Raw genomic sequence first — 6,000 nt, 5'->3', positions numbered from 1 at the left:
AATTGAAACATTACAAACATGTGAATCAACCTTAGCATTTAAACTAGCATTTTCATGTCTAAGGTTGTCAATCATCTCACGGCAAGTGCTCAGCTCACTAGATAATTTTTCACATTTCTCAATTTCTAGAGCATAAGCCTTTTTAACCTTAACATGTTTCTTGTTTTCTTTAATTAGACAATCCTCTTGGGAATCCAAAAGGTCATCCTTTTCATGAATAGCACTGACTAATTCATTTAATTTTTCCTTTTGAGCTATGTTAAGGTTGGCAAAAAGGGAACGCAAACTATCCTCCTCATCACTAGCATTATCATCACTAGAAGATTCATATTTAGTGGAGGAGTTGGATTTAACCTTCTTCCGTTTGCCGTCCTTTGCCATGAGGCACTTGTGGCCGACGTTGGGGAAGAGAAGTCCCTTGGTGACGGCGATGTTGGCGGCGTCCTCGTCATCGGAGGAGTTGCTTGAGCTTTCGTCGGAATCCCATTCCTGACAAACATGGGCATCACTGCCCTTCTTCTTGTAGTATCTTTTCTTCTCCTTTCTTCTCCCCTTCTTGTCGTCGCCTCGGTCACTGTCACTTGATATAGGACATTTAGCAATAAAATGACCGGGCTTACCACATTTGTAGCAAACCTTCTTGGAGCGGGACTTGTAGTCTTTCCCCCTCCTTTGCTTGAGGATTTGGCGGAAGCTCTTGATGACGAGCGCCATTTCCTCATTGTCGAGCTTGGAGGCGTCTATTGGTTGTCGACTTGGTGTAGCTTCCTCCTTCTTTTCTTCCATCGCCTTGAATGCGACGGGTTGAGCTTCGGATGTGGTGGGTTCGTCAAGCTCGTTGATCTTTCTCGAGCCTTCGATCATGCACTCAAAACTTACAAAATGCCCGATAACTTCCTCGGGGGTCATTTTAGTATATCTAGGATTACCACGAATTAATTGAACTTGAGTAGGGTTAAGAAAAATAAGTGATCTTAGAATAACCTTAACCATCTCGTGGTCGTCCCACTTTATGCTCCCGAGGTTGCGCACTTGGTTCACCAAGGTCTTGAGCCGGTTGTACATGTGTTGTGGCTCTTCCCCTTTGCGAAGCCAGAACCGACCGAGCTCCCCCTCGATCGTTTCCCGCTTGGTGATCTTTGTTAGCTCGTCTCCCTCGTGCGCGGTTTTGAGCACATCCCAAACCTCCTTGGCGCTCTTCAACCCTTGCACTTTGTTATACTCCTCTCTACTTAGAGAGGCGAGGAGTATTGTTGTCGCTTGAGAGTTGAAGTGCTCGATTTGGGCCACCTCATCCTCATCAAAATCCTTATCCCCTACAGACGGTACCTGTGCACCAAACTCAACAACATCCCATATACTTTTGTGGAGTGAGGTTAGATGAAAACGCATTAAATCACTCCACCTAGCATAATCTTCACCATCAAAGGTTGGTGGTTTGCCTAATGGGACGGAAAGTAAAGGTGCATGTTTAGAAATGCGAGGGTAGTGTAGGGGGATCTTACTAAACTTCTTACGCTCTTGGCGTTTAGAAGTTACGGAGGGCGCATCGGAGCCGGAGGTTGATGTTGATGAAGTGTCGGTCTCGTAGTAGACCACTTTCCTCATCCTCTTTTGCTTGTTCCCACTCCGATGCGGCTTGTGGGAAGAAGATTTTTCTTTCTTCTCTTTATGGTGAGAAGAAGATTTCTTCTCCTTCCCTTTGTTGGAGGAGCTCTTCTTCTTCTCCCTCCTCTTGATGCGGGACTCTTCCGATGAAGTGCTCCCGTGGCTTGTAGTGGGCTTTTCGCCGGTCTCCATCTCCTTCTTGGCGTGATCTCCCGACATCACTTCGAGCGGTTAGGCTCTAATGAAGCACCGGGCTCTGATACCAATTGATAGTCGCCTAGAGGGGGGTGAATGGGGCGAAACTGAAATTTACAAATATAAACACAACTACAAGCCGGGTTAGCGTTAGTAATGAAGAAACGAGTCCGTGAGAGAGGGCGCAAAGCAAATCCCAAGCGAATAAGCAAGTGAGACACGGAGATTTGTTTTACCGAGGTTCGGTTCTTGCAAACCTACTCCCCGTTGAGGAGGCCACAAAGGCCGGGTCTCTTTCAACCCTTCCCTCTCTCAAACGATCCACGGATCGAGTGAGCTTTCTCTTCTCAATCACTTGGAACACAAAGTTCCCGCAAGGACCACCACAAGATTGGTGTCTCTTGCCTCAATTACAAGTGAGTTTGATTGCAAAGAAAGGATCAAGAACAAAGAAAGCAATCCAAGCGCAAGAGCTCGAAAGAACACAAGCAAATCACTCTCTCTAGTCACTATGGCGTTGTGTGGAATTTGGAGAGGATTTGATCTCTTTGGTGTGTCTAGAATTGAATACTAGAGCTCTTGTAGTAGTTGGGAAGTGGAAAACTTAGATGCAATGAATGGTGGGGTGGTTGGGGTTTTTATAGCCCCAACCACCAAAAGTGGTCGTTGGGAGTCTGTCTGCTCGATGGCGCACCGGACAGTCCGGTGCACACCGGACAGTCCGGTGCCCCTGCCACGTCATCACTGCCGTTGGATTCTAGCCATTGGAGCTTCTGTCTTGTGGGCCCGCCAGGGTGTCCGGTGCACACCGGACATCTACTGTTCCTTGTCCGGTGTGCCGGAATGGGCGCGCCTGACATCTGCGCGCGCTGCGCGCGCATTTAATGCGCCGCAGGTAGCCGTTGGCGCGGAGTTAGCCGTTGCTCCGGAGTCGCACCGGACAGTCCGGTGCACACCGGACAGTCCGGTGCACACCGGACAGTCCGGTGAATTTTAGCGGACTAGCCGTTGGAGTTTCCCGAAGCTGGCGAGTTCCTGAGGCCGCTCTCCTTTGGCGCACCGGACACTGTCCGGTGTACACCGGACAGTCCGGTGAATTATAGCGGAGTCGCCTCTGGAAATTCCCGAAGGTGGCGAGTTTGGGGCTGGAGTCCTCTGGTGCACCGGACATGTCCGGTGCGCCAGACCAGAGGTGCCTTCGGTTGGCCCTTTGCTCTTTTGTTGAATCCAACTCTTGATCTTTTTATTGGCTGAGAGTGAACCTTTTAGCACCTGTATAACTTATGTACTAGAGCAAACTAGTTAGTCCAAAGATTTGTGTTGGGCAATTCAACCACCAAAATTATATAGGAACTAGGTGTAAGCCTAATTCCCTTTCAACCACTCCACAGATGCAAATAATTCCAGCAGCTCAAACGCCGGCTGCCACCGAGGGTACGACCATCCCAAGCTCTGTCGCGTCAACGGGAAATAAGGTCCGCTATCCAGTTGATGACATCACAAGGCCTGTGGCATGCACACTAGTTATAAGATATGGTATTAACAATCAGCGTACAAAGAAAGTAGCCACAGGCCTTGCGATCCCAGGACGCAAGTTCCATGGAAACGACATTCCAGAAGAATATTGCAGGGTAGAAGTGACGACAGTCGTCCAAGGATACGAGGACGACATGCTAGACATCCCTGGGCCCGAAGGTATCGAGACACTTGGACAAGCTATCAAGAATTTTATCCTTTGGCCTCGAAGGGATGTCGAATTGGTTGATTGGTCGAATTTGTCGCAGGCCCAACCGTCTCCGCCTTCTCAAATTGTTGTTCCTATTGTACATCCATCATCACCTCCTCAAACTTCACATGCTGCTCCTCATCCTCTTTCTGACCCTCCTCCTCATCCTCATGGTGGCCCACCGTCTCCGCCACATACATCGCCCTTCAGGGATCCACCTTCTCCACAGCCATCTCCACGACCATCAAAGAAATCTAAAGTTTCTATACCAAAATTAGTGTCCCCGTTCGATAAGAAAAAGAAGAGTAAATCCACTGCTGGCACTGTTCGTTTTTTGAAAGGGATTGGACGGAGCCTCACGTCAGACACTGTTGATTTGGCCGATCTCGAGGAGTCCGCAAAAACGGCTGAGGCAATGGCCGCAAAGATAAAGAAGCCAACTAAGGCAGATTATAAAAACGTGCCTAAAAATATGTGCCGGGCAGACCACTACTCACTTTTGAGAAACTAAGGAAGGTCCCGGCTAATATTAAAAGGTTGCATGATTGGTACATGCGGGCATCTTCAGTTGGCATCGACACCATCAGTGTTAATATACCAGCCCATGCTTTTATTGGTTCAAATCAAAAGGTCGTTGTTACATTCGAGGACATGTGGTTAATGATGAACCTTCAGAGACTCGACGTGCAACTTGTAACCATATTTGCATTGTAAGTGTCACTCATACTCCACATATATGTGTTATTATTAGTGAGTTGTATAAATTTTCAATATCTGACATGCACGTGTGCGTTGCAGAATGCAACATGATCAGCAGGAGATCCTTTATGGTACCAATCCTAATGCTAGTGCCAGTAAAGGGTTGGGTATCTCAACCCAATAAAGATATGCGAGGATAACCACACTTTTAGAATCGGAAAAGACAACGAAGCATTACAGGGGCTAACAGACGAAGAAATTGAGGTGTGTATCCAGGATCTGAAGAAGGATTTTGAAGCAAGATACGCCACCTACATAGGACACGCAATGCTTCAATTTCAAGACAGGGAATCCATAGTGGCCCCGTACAACTTTAAGTGTGATTTTGCATAAATAAAATTAATAATTTCAATACACATGTATCACAAGTTTGATTCATACAGGGACCACTGGATATGCTTCTTCATTTATCCTAAGGTTGGAAAGGTGCTGGTGCTCGACTCCTTGCACACCGAGCCTTCGACCTATTCAAAATTCCTCAGCATCTTAGAGCTGTAAGCCTTTTCTATGCATGCATACTTATATCGATGAGAATTGTAGAATAACATGGTGATTCTATTTGAGATCACAGGGCATTTAGGTTTTATAAGCTACATGGTGGAAAGTACGACACGTCCAAAAAAGGCGTGCCACTAGACATCCATTATAACTGGCCGGTAAGTATGTGAATTTATGAATACATATCATACATGTACGTACATAGGACAATGTTGCAACTAAATAACCAATCTCCCGTTATGTAGTGCCACAAGCAACCACCCGGATCGGTCCTATGTGGGTTCTACGTGTGCGAGTTCATGAGAATGAACGGACGATACATCACGAACCCTGGCAAGGTATTATTAGTAATAGTCACGTATGTATTTATGTCATTAAAGATGCAAATGTGTTATTATTGAGTATAAATAGATGATGTTTATAAACTTCCTTTGCAGCAATTTCAACAAGGAAGACCGAAGAACTTGACTGAAGGTGCATTGTATGGCATAGTTGAGGACCTGTGCACATTCATATTGAAAGAGGTCATTCCCGCAGAAGGGAAATATCACGATGCTTCCGAAACATTAGCTTTGCCAGAGTTTAGAATACTAACAGAAATTAGTAGACTATCTCTTAGCCGAGATAGTTATTAGAGCTTAAGTGAAAACTTTGATGTATATAATGTGTGATGCATACATGGTTGTAAACAAGACTTTGATGTATATAAATGTATGATAGAATTTAATTCCATGTTGCTTTTAATATCAATACTACATGTTTATCAATATCAATATATATATATATATATGTTTGTGTGTGTAAATATATAAATTTCAGTACAAAAATTTAAAAAAGGCGGGAAACCTTTCCACTGGCGGCTAAATAAAACAAACCGCCAGTGGAAATAGCATTTCCACTGGCGGTTTTCTTAATAAAACCGCCAGTGAAAATGCTATTTTCACTGGCGGTTGCTTAAGAAAACCGCCAGTGGAAATGTTATTTCCACTGGCGGTTCTTGAATAACCGCCAGTGGAAATGGCGATTTCCACTGGCCCCTAGCACTGGCGGCACTGAAAAACGCCAGTGAAAACGTCTCTAGAACCGCCACTATAGAGGCTCTGTGTACTAGTGATCTAGCGATATCAACTCCCTACTACCTGCCAGCGTAGGAGGGTCACACCATCTCTCGAGGACATAAGGCCTCGACGGGCTAGCTGCGTCCCAACGCGGCA

The sequence above is a fragment of the Zea mays genome, chromosome 4 (genome assembly GCF_902167145.1).
Source record: "Zea mays cultivar B73 chromosome 4, Zm-B73-REFERENCE-NAM-5.0, whole genome shotgun sequence".
Classification (NCBI taxonomy): Eukaryota; Viridiplantae; Streptophyta; class Magnoliopsida; order Poales; family Poaceae; genus Zea; species Zea mays.
This window is presented reverse-complemented; position numbering follows the sequence as displayed.